This window comes from Mya arenaria, chromosome 1 (assembly GCF_026914265.1).
Source record: "Mya arenaria isolate MELC-2E11 chromosome 1, ASM2691426v1".
Lineage (NCBI taxonomy): Eukaryota > Metazoa > Mollusca > Bivalvia > Myida > Myidae > Mya > Mya arenaria.
The window spans coordinates 11,995,969-12,010,464 of NC_069122.1; the positions used below are offsets into that span (position 1 = coordinate 11,995,969).

General features: G+C 34.9%; 1 protein-coding gene across 2 annotated transcripts in view; it reads left to right on the top strand.

The window, feature by feature from the left end:
- Positions 1-1,150: 1,150 nt before the first annotated feature.
- Positions 1,151-14,496, top strand: part of LOC128233454 (ankycorbin-like) — a 33,111-nt gene continuing 19,765 nt past the window's right edge. Inside the window, exon 1 of one of the 2 annotated variants that reach the window (XM_052947134.1) lies at positions 1,151-1,343. The gene's annotated coding sequence lies outside the window, so the exon portion shown is untranslated. Of the gene's footprint in view, positions 1,344-12,566; positions 12,804-14,496 lie in introns of those variants that run through there. The other variant, XM_052947141.1, reaches the window with a different exon arrangement.

Consider the following 14,496-nt stretch of genomic DNA (forward strand, 5'->3'; position numbering starts at 1 on the left):
ATATAATGAAAATTCCGATTCCCTAATGTTTTTATAAAGAAGTGAAATCACATCTCATTGTTGGTATGAAATGTGCAGAAATGGAAGATTTCCTATTTTATTAATTGTTATTCATTTAATCTTGCATATCAGTTCTAAGATTTTTGTCATATTATGCTTAAGTGGCATATGGTTTTAACAGTCGGTTGCATTATAACTGTAAGAGAAGTTCGATCACAAACAGTTAATCATTCTTTTACTGGTCAATAGTACATGCATGTTATTTTTGTATAAAAAAAAGCTAATTTAAACAGCTTACAACTGAGATCTTGGCAAATAATTATATTTGTCATAAGGACCCCATTGGAAATAAGTTGAATAACTTTAATGGGTTATCCTGTGTTATATATTTGTCACATTGAATTAAATCTTTGTTAACGCACGTATGTATCCAAAGCATTCTAATGATGTTGTGCTTTAGTATAGATATCATCACTAATACTTTGTTAATCAGTCTGTGATAACTTTATGAGATATTTGGTTTGTTACTATGACATATATATATATGCACGAATAAATCTATCTATCCATCCATCCATCATCCATCCATCCATCCATCCATCCATCCATCTATCTATCTATCTATCTATCTATCTATCTATCTATCTATCTATCTATCTATCTATCTATCTATCTATCTATCTATCTATCTATCTATCTATCTATTAATGAAAAACAATTTCTTATGTGTTCAGGCGGTGACTGTGCATATTTTTCTTGGCACCGTATAGAAATCATTATTCATGTTACATTGTGTATAAATAAATCTCTTTTCGTAGGGTAAATTACACGTATTTATTTCCCTTCGTAAATCATTTTAATTGTTTAATTTTAAATCACGAGACAGCCAATATAATGGATAATTTCTCATGGTTAATTGTCTCTTAAAAGCAAACGTATCATAACATATTTTAAGAAGGATATTAAGTTAACATTCGATATAACTTTCATATCATATAACTACCTCTATGAAAGCTATGCCTTACAAGTAGATTAAGTAGAAAACTATCATCGTAAGTCATTAGACCGCTTATTTTTAAACACGGAAGTGGCTAGCGAGGTTATATTTCATTGGTAAATAAATTGCAGTTCTTTTTATCGCGGTGTAAGGCGGAAGTTAAAATCTACTCATAAATTATTCTGTTTGCTCTGACGCGTTATTTTGATATTCTGATAAGACAACGTAGAATTCGTATGATTATATTAACGGTAGCAGGTTTTGTCAATCGAACTTGTTTTAAATTTATTTATAATTAATAACTGTGTATTTTTTTTATTTGGACTACTTGACATTATGGCTTAAGGTAAGGTTTGATTTCCAAATCATGATATTTTGTCGGCATGTAAATAATCTTTACAGAGTATAATAGTTAAGTCTTAATGAACCAATACGTTTATCCACGAATGAATTAAAGTGTAATACATGACTTTTTAGAGTGGCGAGCGTGGTTTTCATTTATAATAGTGGTAACCATATTTTTGTCCGAGAAGAAGGCAGTATACTGAACTTCAAATTTGCCAGTTCTTTTATTTCAGTAAATTAGCAGTCAACCGTTATTGATTTTAATCAAGTGAACTGGTAGATATTACCAGTCGCTTACCAGTAAGTGCGTAGTTTACACAATAGTATGTAGACCACTAAAATTTAAATGTTGTTAGTATGTACTTACACATCATTATTAATGGTCATACGATTGCGACATAGCCGTTCACAATATCATACGAATATGTTTTGGTAGATGTTGGTAGTACTCGTGGCCCAGTCCCCTTGCACGTGTAATCTGTGTATGTTAAACTGTGCATTGCCTTGACCTGTTTTTATGCAAATAATACATATATGACAAAATGCAATGCCTATCAATGATAAAGATTGCACGGAATTGAGATGTAGCCAGGAGTGGTATTCAATGTGCAACTGAAGTAAATAGAGTCATATATCATTGACTTCATTCACTCTATTGGTCAGTTATTAATAACAAGTAATCCGATTAGCTACATCGGTCTTAGATGCAATTAAGACCAATTTTGAATACTAGCCCTGAAAGGGGTTTTCTTGGTGTGTCTTATTCTCTCTTGAACAGTTTAGGTGAAAACAAAGCAAGTTCATTAAATACCATGTATATATATAACAATCGGTACCCATAATCATTCGAAACATCTCGGCCATTTTCCATCGAAAACAAGTTGGAAAAATGCGGAAGAGAATATGTAACTAGCTGCTGGGTCAGCAACCGGCCGTATGAGAACAAGTCCCTAGTGGGGCTCGTACCTTCGATCTCCCTTTCCATAGGCGGACGACATAACCACTTAGCCATTCAGACGTATATGTTTCCTTCCGAAACAGATATATTCGAAAAGAAGTGACATTTATGAACGTGTACTATGTATACGATTTTGAAAATTAATCGATCTCATTAAATTCCAATGTATTCTTTGTTTTGAATAACTAGATAGAAGGATCGGCCTGTTTATTTAAATTGCCTTGATGAATATCAAATAATGATTAGTATTATGACATACAGCGCAGTTTTTATATATTTAAACTTGGTTGGAATACCGATGAAGTTTTATTTCGTCATAATTATCATAACTTGTTTCTGATGTAAACTATTTATTAGCAATGCTATTTAAAATATCTGCTAAAATAAGTCAGTAGATGACAAAATCCGTTAACTTACGAAATCGATATATATGATGAGTTGTGTTTTACATCCTTACAATTTAAGTTTAAAAGAACACACAGTAAAGTAATTTTCAAAATACTATAAATAGACGACGGTAATCCAATAATTTATTGACTAAGCTATTTTAATGCGTGTATTTTGTTTGTTCATTTTGTATCGCTCATTCAGTGTCTTTTTTGCCCTTCCCCTGACATGATTGCGCCTCTGAACAGGGTTTAGTTTCTACTTTATTTTAGACCGATTGTGACCGATTGTGACAAAAGCTGATTAAATCACAATTGAGGCCATTTTAAAGCTGCACGCTCACAGATTTACCGTTTTTACAACTTTTTTATTTTTTGTCTAGGAAAGGGCAAATTTTTGCGTAAATGTCTGTAAACCAATGATATAAAATTGCTGACAAAAACTCAGATCGCAGATTTTCATATTTTCGTTCGAAAATTAATGTTTTATGGCTTAAACCGTTACAATCGGGTTAAGAAAAATGCATAAAACATCATTTTTTGAACATAAATATAAAGATCTGCAATCTAATTTTTTGACAGCAGATTTATTTAACTGGTTTCCATGCACTTTCGCAAAAATCGACTCGTTCCAAGATGAAAAATAAAAAAAAAGTTGTCAAAACGTGCAATCTGTGAGAGTTTTAAGGGGTTATTCATTTTGAGGGGCTATTAGAAAGTACATTTTTACTACTGGGTATGTCACTGTAGTTCCTAATGTATAATGGAATAGTTATATTACATGAAGCAAAATCTTAATGATTAAGAATAGGCTGAGAGAGCGTAGCTTAGAATATTGGGCAAGTTTTCATTTGTCTTAAATGAATCTAGAAACGACGAAAATCATCAGTTTTCGTGGTATCAATAACGGACCGATCCAATTAATGATGTCGAAGATGATTCCCTATAAGATTGACTTTTGTTGCATAATGAATATCACATACTTAGAATAAAACCTCATTGGCTAACACACTGTCAACGCAACACTTGACGCAGGGAGTGTGTATCGGATAAGTGGCGGTAGGCGGACCTTTAAACACGCGCTAGAATTGAAACTTTTAATGATTAAGCCTAGTACTTAATGATTGCATATCTGCCATTTCATTGGCTTAAATTGTATACATACGTATAAATACATCTGGAGTGATATTCAATTTGTATAAATACATCTGGAGTGATATTCAATTTGTATAAATACATCTGGAGTGATATTCAATTTACAACTTAAGACAATCTTATAGGCATTCATCACTGACTCCATTCAATGTATAGGTCCGTTAATTATATCGAGCAATCCGATTAGCTACATCGTTCTAAGATCTTATTAAGACCAGTATTGAATACCACCACATACCTCGTTGTTAAATACAATTGTGGTTTATTTGGGTCAACAAATAACAATTAAAGGCTTTTATTCGGCTATGCAGATTACGAGTTTTAAATACTTGCTTAATCGACCATTTTATACAGAAGGCAATATCTTTTCAAATGAGAGAAATATTTTAGATTTCATTGGATCATGTGTTATGAAGTAATTATGAAAAAAGACACTCTTAATAATGATTCGTCTATCTTAATACTGATATAATGCTGCTCATCCATCAAATCGGTTTCACCTTGAGTTGTATATCATAATGGTAATAGGAGTTTAAAATATGTCCTAAATTCTTATAATGAATGCCTTTTTTTTGAAATTTCAAAGAACCTGTTTATTATAATGGGTTGTATTAATGCGCTCAGCCGATTTAATAGAAAATAGTTTTTGAATGGGATGATTAGCACATTTTTCAAGGTAAATTTAACACCCCATATGAGGGTGCGTGGTAATGTCACAAGCCTTTAACCCCATTTCTCCCACTTATGTTGTTAAGATACATGTGTTGATTGTATGAATTTGAAATATGCAATTCGGCTTTGAAAGAACGTCGAAAATACCTCTAGTCTCAAAAAATTCGAGCGAAACGTGAAACTTACCTTCAGAATAAAGAAATCGGTCTGTAAAACCTAGTTCGAGCCAACGAGGAATTCGAGCCAAACGAATTCGAGCCAACGGGGTTCGGCTGTTAAGGCATTTTGAACATGATGGGGGAGGGATAAACGCATGACCTGTATCCATACACTCTGCCCCGGTGTTTAAAGGGACCTTTTCATGGTTTGTAAAATGCGAATTTTACGCAAAATAAAATAATTGCGAAATAAAGTGTAGCAAATCATTAAGAGTGTTAAAACTCAGATACTGACTGCTGAACTCCTTGCTGAACGAATGCTGATATTTGCTCAGATATATTGTCTTTTAAGTCTAAATTTTGAATTGCGTAAGTAACGCGAATCAGCAAAAGGTTGTAGCGTGATTGGTTGACTGACATTATCACGTGATGCTACCAATGTATTCGATAAAAGTTAAAGTATCCGTCAGCTATGGTAAATATCTTGTGATCGAGTGTCCGACCAGATCTTGTTCAATTCAGTTGTGTACTTTTTCAGTATAATTTATGTAGTTTCAAATCACTTGCGAAGCATTTCTTTTCAATTTGTTTTTTCCCAATTCAGCCGTTAACCGTTTAAATATAATGTAAGCTTGTGTTTTAATTCAGTTTCATGAAATGTAAGATTGTAAAAATTAAGTTTTAATTCAGTTGTCCTTTTTAATTAAACTTGAAAGTTAAGTTGTATAAGACGTTGTTTGCCATACGGGAGTTTAACATTGTTCTGTTAAAGCTGCACTCTCACAGATTGAACGTTTTGACAACTTTTTTTTTTTTTGTCTTGGAACGAGCCACTTTTTGTGAAAATACATGGAAACCAGTCATACAAGACTGCTGACAAAGAATTAGATCGCAGATTTTTATATTTCAGTTAAAAAATTGATGTTTTATGCATTTTTCTTAAACCGTAAGTAACGGGTTTAAGCCATAAAACATTAATTTTCGAACGGAAATATGAAAATCTGCGATCTGATATTTTGTCAGCAGTCTTATATTACTGGTTTGCAGATATTTACGCAAAAATTTGCTCTTTCCAAGACAAAAAAAGGTTCTAAAAATAGAAATCTGTGAGAGTGCAACTTTAAAGGCGCACACTATAGGTTGACCCAAATAACATATCATTCTAATTCATCATCATTTTAAACTCATTTGACTTTAAAGCTGTGCTCTCACAGATTGACTGTTTTGGCATTTTTTTGTCTAAGAATGAGCCAATTTTTGCGTTAATGTCTGCAAACCAGTGATAAAAGACTGCTGACAAAAGATCAGATCGCAGCTTTTCTTAGTTACGTTCGAAAATTGATGTTTTATGGCTAAAGGCGTTACTTACGATTCAAGAAGAAAAACAATCGGCAGTTTCCAAGCAACTGATTCTGAGACAAAACAAAATAGAATGGCAAAACTGTCAATCAGTGAGAGTGCAGTTTTAATGATAAAAAAAAACAACAACATAAAATTAAAATAAAAAAATGTAAGCGATATTTGGCACTTTTTGGCCATATACTAGTAGTTATGAATTAGAAGAAAAAAACATTTATAAAGGCTAGTAATTTTCAATCTGTACCTTTATTATACGTTTTTTTTTTGTTTGTTTTTTTCATTTTCATTTTGCATCAAACTATAATGTGCGACTTTAAATTCTCCTTCCCACGCGTTTTAAATGCGTTGATGCATAATTGGCTGCCGTTTGCTGGTATGCTGTCTACATTTTTGCGATTTTTGTTGTCTTGTTAATGATATGATTGATTATCCATTGCGTATCTTAAACTGGGCGTATTTATGTATCCGCTTGTTAACAAGACAAAATATGAACGTTTCGACTGTAAAAAATCATAATCATGCAAATTAAAATCACGGTTAACAAACTCATTTATTATTTGCAATGCTTGTTGCTCACAAATCAACCGTAAACTTTTGCTAAATGAATAGATCTACATGGCAAATGAATTTATTTAACATGGAGAAATTGAAAAATACAAAATTATAAATACTTTAGTTGTAAAAAAGTATAAATTTCGATGCATTTCATTAGAGTTTCTGATTTGCTTGCTTAACATTGGCTGTAGTTACACGGAATATGTCTTTACAACAATACATAATTTCTTCATACAACTATGAGTAATTCCTGGACGGAATATAACTATACAACTATAAGTAATTCCTACACGGAATATAACTATACAACTATAAGTAATTCCTACACGGAATATAACTATACAACTATAAGTCATTCATACACGGAATATAACTATACAACTATCTCTCTATCTGTCGGACGAGCGATGACATCCTCTTGTGGTTCTCTAGCATGACGTTTTTGGCGTTTAGAAATTATAATTAATATTCGCATCATTAATATTCATGTGCCAACACGAAATAGCTCAAGGATACCTTTATGATAAAGTAGAGGCTTAATAAATACCCATTCTAATGAAATGACATACTGCAAGTGCATTCTTTCGATAATTAATGATTAAATTATTGTTCAAATTATAATTTAAATTACAGTAAATTTAACATTCAATCTCTATTTAGTTAAAAAAAATTGTGGACCAAATTGTTGATCACTGAATAAAAAGGACAAATAACAAAAAAAAAGAAAAGAAAAAAAGCTAAAACTATTATAACTTAAGGCATCTTTGACTTTTAGTGAGCAATCGGTGTTTATATCTAATCTATCTGAACTATTTTCAAAAGTAATGTTAAGAAATTAATTTTAACAATCACAATATGAGAAGCCGTTTAAATTCTTTTGAAGAAATTCCTTGTCAATTGTTATAAGGTGTTAGTTGCAGTTATGTGCTATTTTTACCTACTACACAACTTAACAGATCTTTTACTTTTAGTGAGCAATCGGTTGTATTGCACCAGTCAATTGTAACCACGCCCCCTCCCCCCTCCAGGTCCGGGGGTATACCGGGGATACCCTGGAAAATGGGCCGTGTTTCTACCTTTCAGGTGGCCCCGCAGTGCCAGCTGAATGCGGTGGTTTTGTCTTCGCTCAAAATATAGCGAGGAATGGGCCTTACCTAGGGTCCCTTGGGTGCGGGGGCATTTGGCGGGGATTTAACCATCAGTTCATCCCCGCAGGGCAGGGATTTTACCCGGGGATGGCTGGACCGAAAGTCAAAGTCCCCGCTATTCCCGGACCGCGGGAGGGGGCGTGGTTACAATTGACTGGTGCATATTATCTATATGAACTTTTTCAAAAGTAATGTTAGGAAGTTTATTTTAACAATCACAATGTTAGCAGCCGTTTAAATTCTTTTGAAGAAATTTATTTTCAAATGTTTTAAGGTGTTAGTTACAGTTACGTGCTATTTTTACCTACTACACCACAATAACCACGATCAACCCATTTCTCACTTTCAGTGGTACAATTGCATTTCTATTAATCGTTGATGGACGATAAGATAGTTTATGTTAACTTTGGATATCCACGACTATGCTTCACAACCCATAAGCTGCATTTATAAAAAGAGAAAAGAACGTACCTTTGGAAATTAAGTTGATTTCGAGTGCTAAAGGTGCATTGTACGTACCATATAGTCATACAATATCATTAATATAATCAGAGTATAAAATATAATTTTAAAAAATGCATTTCAATAAAATTATTGTATACATGTAAGACCGTATCTAGCTTTTACCGCATAAAACTCACTGTGAGCTGTTTGAGGGACGCTCTAAAGCATATAGCTCACAGTGAGCAATTTAACTTTAACAAACATTATCACAAATAGCTGACAGTGAACTGTTTGCGTGGCACTTTTACGCTTATAGCACATTGTGAGCTGTTTGCTGGGCACTGTAACGCACGTAGCTCACGTTGAGCTGTTTTCGGGGCACTGTAACGCACGTAGCTCACATTGAGCTGTTTTCGGGGCTCTTAAACGCACGAGGCACTGTAACGCATATAGCTGACAGTGAACTGTTTGCGTGGCACTTTTACGCTTATAGCACACTGTTAGCTGTTTTCGGGGCACTGTAACGCACGTAGCTCACGTTGAGCTGTTTTCGGGGCACTGTAACGCACGTAGCTCACAGTGAGATATTTGCGGGGCGCTTAAACGCACGAAGCACACGGTGAGCTGTTTTCGCGGCACTGTAACGCATATAGCTCACGGTGAGCTGTTTGTGGGGCAGTGTAACGCATATAGCTCACGGTGAGCTGTTTGTTGGGCTCTGTAACGCATATAGCTCACGGTGAGCTGTTTGCGGGGCGCTGTAACGCATATTGCTCACGGTGAGCTGTTTGTGGGGCACTGTAACGCATATAGCTCACGGTGAGCTGTTTGTGGGGCACTGTAACGCAAATAGCTCGCGGTGAGCTGTTTGTTGGGCTCTGTAACGCATATAGCTTACGGTGAGCTGTTTGCGGGGCGCTGTAACGCACAAACACACGATGAGGCTGTTTGCATGGAACTGTAACATATATAGCTCACGGTGAGCTGTTTGTGGAGCACTGTAACGCATATAGCTCACGGTGAGCTGTTTACGGGTTGCTGTAACGCACGAAGCACACGATGAGCTGTTTGCGTGGAACTGTAACGTATATAGCTCACGGTGAGCTGTTTGCGCGGCGCTTTAACGCACGAAGCACACACTGATCTGTTTTCGTGACACTGTAACGCACGTAGCTCACTGTTCAAAAACATACCACAAAATTGCCAAAGGAGATAACTTAGGAATAAAATAATAGTTACGTGTTTACTATGCACAGGTCTCTATTGAAAATATTCATTCATTTTTGTCACAAATGTTAATAAATTCTATGATCATATCAAGGAAAGTGATAGGTAAAAATGGGTCCTGGAATTATGAGTCATGTTCAACATACACTGTCACATTGTCATCTATTGTATGTTTCATTCATCTCCATCAAACATTGTTGTTATGAAAAGTAAATATTTAACGTACTTTCAAGGGAGATAATTAGGGAACAGTCTGCCAAAGAGTTGTGGTTTGTGCAATGTGCACGAGTCCATTAAGTGTTGACAGTTATTATTTGTAATTGTCCTTTTTTCTAATCAAGGGACGCAATTTGGTAACAATGGGCCACATATTTATGGTTCCTTTACTAAAATAATATTACAGTATAATTCGTATTAAGTTGAAAATTAACTTCTGTAATCCGTGTATCAATTATGGATTGTTTTGTTAAAATTTCATTCAGCATACATAATCTGAAGTCTTACAAATGACCCGTTTCCTTTCTGAAAAATAAAACAACAACAACATGTTTTAGTCAAATTGGTTTAGGCTTGTAGCCGTATAAAACTCATATGAACTTTATGCACTCTCCCTCTGACATTAAACTTCCGTCATGCAATGTTGGACATAAGCTTGTGTGACATCCTGGTGCTTGCAAAAAATCTAAAAAAACCTGTTGTTGATATGAATGATGGTATGTAATCAAAATGTTGGACACACTGACTAAACATCTTACGGAAATTCGCACGACGTTTGGACCGCTGTGTACAGAGCATGTCATAAATTTACATAATTTTCAGATCAAATTTGATTATTATGGAAAGCAACATCGGTCGTTCTTCCTTACCAATTAAATTGCTAATGAGCTGTATATATTTATATAAATATATATTCAATAACTTGATGCAGAACAAGGGCAGTAAAGCGCAAAAGCTTCTATACACTTAAGGGTCTGCAACAGTACAAAAGTAAGGTGTTGATTTTTTTAAATGATTGATAAGTTAATGTTTTGTTTATTTTGAGGATCAATTTTTTCTATAGTAAAACATACATCCTTTGCGACATGTTTTGCGGTATATTGGGGTTCCTTGATGATATATCAAACAGATAAGAAAGGTATTCGATAAAATAGTGAAAACTAGTGGATAAAATTAATTTCCTGATAACCACAATGCAATTATATTTTTAAAATAGCTACAATCACCACAAAGCCGCAAGACATATGATATGTTACACAAAAACATATTCTTTTTGTATAAAGACATTTTTGAAAAAAAATGCAAATGCTTTTTATTTAAAACTGTGATAAAATCTTCTTTCGTAAAATTTGCCAAACTCCTTATTACACCTGCAAATGTTGCCAAGGTTGTATGTAAATTATGCTTGCTAAAAATTGAACATTAAACTAAATAAAAATTGATTTTAAACATGTAATGTGTTTGTCCTTCAAACGACTTTTGCACTGTGAAAGGCCCTTAATAAAATGCAAATAAGTGATACACTGCTACAGTATATTTAATAACAAAACTAGTGCTCAAATTGAAAGAGCATTAATAAATGAAAAGTTTAACTCCAAACTTAACATCATCATCATCATCATCATCATCATCATCATCATCATCACCACCACCACCACCACCACCACCACCACCACCACCACCATCATCATCATCATCATCACCACCACCACCATCATCATCATCATCATCACCATCATCATCATCATTAACATCATCATCATCATCATCATCATCATCATCATCATCATCATCATCATCATCATCATCATCATCATCATCATCATCATCATCATCATCATCATCATCATCATCATCATCATCATCATCATCATCATCATCACCACCATCACCACCACCACAACCACCACCACCACCACCACCACCACCACCACCACCACATCATCATCATCATCATCATCATCATCATCATCATCATCACCACCACCACCATCATCAACATCATCATCACCATCATCGTCTCGTTGTCGTTTTCATCATTGTTGCCGTTGACTTCGTTCTGCACGCATTCGCATGGTTAAGTAGTTAAGCCCTCTTCACCCCTAAGTGACATTTACAAAGTTAAGCTGACAGTTTTTGCGTCTGGAAGCGGAAAAATATAACAATTAACAAGTAAAGTGTCGTTCATTACTTTCGCCGTCAGAGCAATGTCACGTTAGAGGAGAAAGATCAACGTTTATGGTACAGATGGTATATTTTTGGCACTTTTATTTTAGCATGTTCAAAAATGGAGCTTTCGTACTTCCCTGTTGTCTTGAACTATGGCCGTTTTATTTCTTGTATAGTTTCAGGGTCCTTTTTCACTAAAGGCAGATACTGAGTTTCAGACTTCGTGCAGTACTAAGAGCTTGTGAATGCTCAATGTTACAGCATCGTTGATAGTTCTTAATTTGAACGAACGACGTGCGTGTAAAAAGTGGAGCTTGATTTGATTTGCATTTCTGATAAGCTTCAATCTCAGACTCAAATCAATGCTTTACTCACCAATAAGGAGTATATAGGACCAGCTCTTGAAGGCCTACTTCAAGCCTTTTTAATTGCACCCCTACTAGCCCGCCCCGCCCCGCCACTACAAACACACACAAACGCAAACACGCACAAACGCACGCACGCACACACACCCTCACACCATCCATTATTGGTACTAATTGTTGCTGCTCTCTGATGCACTCAACCAGATCTAAGATCAATGTAAATCAGTACGGGGAGCCCTGATTTGTGGTTTGCTTTTTTGTTTTAAGTATCAGCCCTAAAAAGCCCCAGTTTTTCATTAGTCCAAATAAAATAAACAATACATTTGGTAACCTGCTTCGACACAGGGGCAATAAACATAGGACTCAAAGCCTGTCATTCGTTCACTAGTCTTAATAGAGATGATGCACTCGCATAATCATCATTCTCAGTACTCCGAGGTTTGATAATGATAGATACATTGTACGCATATCATCATCGCTCTGGTGTACAATAGTGATAATTATAAACCCCATATATATAGTCGAACAAGAAGCAAACAAAGACCGTTTCTTTGACCTTAACGTAAGTATAGTACTATCATAACATCCGTTTACCAACAGCCCAGCCTCATATTAAATATGTATTAATCATGTTTTTCGCTGACGGGAACGTATGACATTCATTTGCCGTTGATTGCCGTATTGTGTTACGTTAACGAAGCGTGAACGCCCAAGCAGTGGTTGCCGTAACGATTGTTCGGGTGACGTTAAGACGTTATAGGGAAGTCTTCCGACGTGATTCTCTGCCATTTTGGAACTAAAATGTGGAATACTTAAAAGCTTTAGTTACACAGTATTTTAGTAGCTGAAAACGTACGACGTTTGCTGCGTAAGTATTTATAAATTATAAAAGTAAATGGATTATCACTACTATCAAAATTACAATCTATATTTAATGTAATACCAACCCGATAGTTGATATAAAAAATGCTTTGATGTTCAAAAAACGTAATGACATTCCAAAATAGTATTAACTGTCACAAAATATAATTAATTATGAATATGATGCCCCGAATGAGTTTTTAGAAACTTAAATTGTTTCCGTCATAATTATGAGAATTAATCTTTGTTTTTATAACAATTGTGGTGTAATCTGCATTAAATTAGACAGTTTAAATGTATTGGGTTTACCTAACATTTCAATTTTTGAAAAACAACTCGATTTTTTACTTGAAAATAGGTCGAATAAGAGGTGTTTTGTATCATATTGGCAACAACTTGCCCTGTGACATATCTTACATTGCTTTTGAATAAAAAAGTATTATCTTTAGGTATGCACAACTATGCATTTTGTATGACTGATGGCCGTGTATAAATTCAGGATTATTTGAAAGGATTTAATGGTTAGAGAAGAGAAAAGGTAAAAAATATACCAAAAAAATATTAAAACCTTTTTGTAATGGTTATAGATTGTCAGAATGTACTTACAAAAATGAATGGTGTGATGCGAAACAGTTGCATTACCATTTATTTTGTGTATTAAATTACATTCAAACAATCCTTATGTATTTTAGTGGTCTATTCATATAAATCGCTTCACCTGATTAAATAAAATCAATAACGGCTGACTGCTGATTTACTGAAAGAAATATATTAGACGACTGAGGAATACTGCCTCTTTATTTGACAAAGTATAATGTTGACCACTAAGGGCAATTCAAGATTACAATGTTATCAGTTACGGGTTAAGTAGGTGACCCGATATGGGATATACGGGACAAAGGAAACCATACCGGGTGAGAGTGAAACCGAATATCGTTTCCTGCGCCCGTATATCGGCAGGGGCGTAGCTTGACGAAAATATATGTGTATGCCACTTTCTGGGGGAGGGGGGGGGGGGGGAGGGGAGTACGAGGGCATGCATCCCCGGGATTTCATTTTAGCTAGGTGGTCGTTGGTGCGTTCTATTGTATATTTCTTTGTTGTTAAAACATTAATGAGAGTAACGATATCAATATGTTTTACCTTAAATAAATGTTTTAAGCGCATGTAGCATTTTGAACATAAATGTTTTATGTAATGAACGGCGTCAAAGCGCAGACTACTGGTATGCAATTTTCGATAAGTTATATACGTACAGTCGTATGGATATGTATTTTAGTGAAAAAGAAAACGATAGATTTGAAATACCTGGTTTCCGATATATTTTTTAAGCTTTTTATTGCAGATTTGGCATTTTTTTTTAAATCCTGAAAATTGTGTAGGCCGCGGCCTAAACGGCCTATTGGAAGCTACGCCCCTGATCGGGTCACCTACCAGCCCCGTAACGTATATATCACATTGACAAACCGGTTTACATGTTTAAATGTTTCATTTATTCATCGGAATATTCATCAGAATCGGGAAATAGACGCCATTTTGGTACGATATAAATTTAGTGACCCAATGTGGAAAAATGTAAGGTCACCGCGTGACCAGTCCTGGACCAATGGCGTGGCGTCATTTATGTTGGAGGGGTGATATAGGTCATTTCAAGTCCGATTTCAGGTGAAATACAGAACAAAACAACAAACTGCAATAAA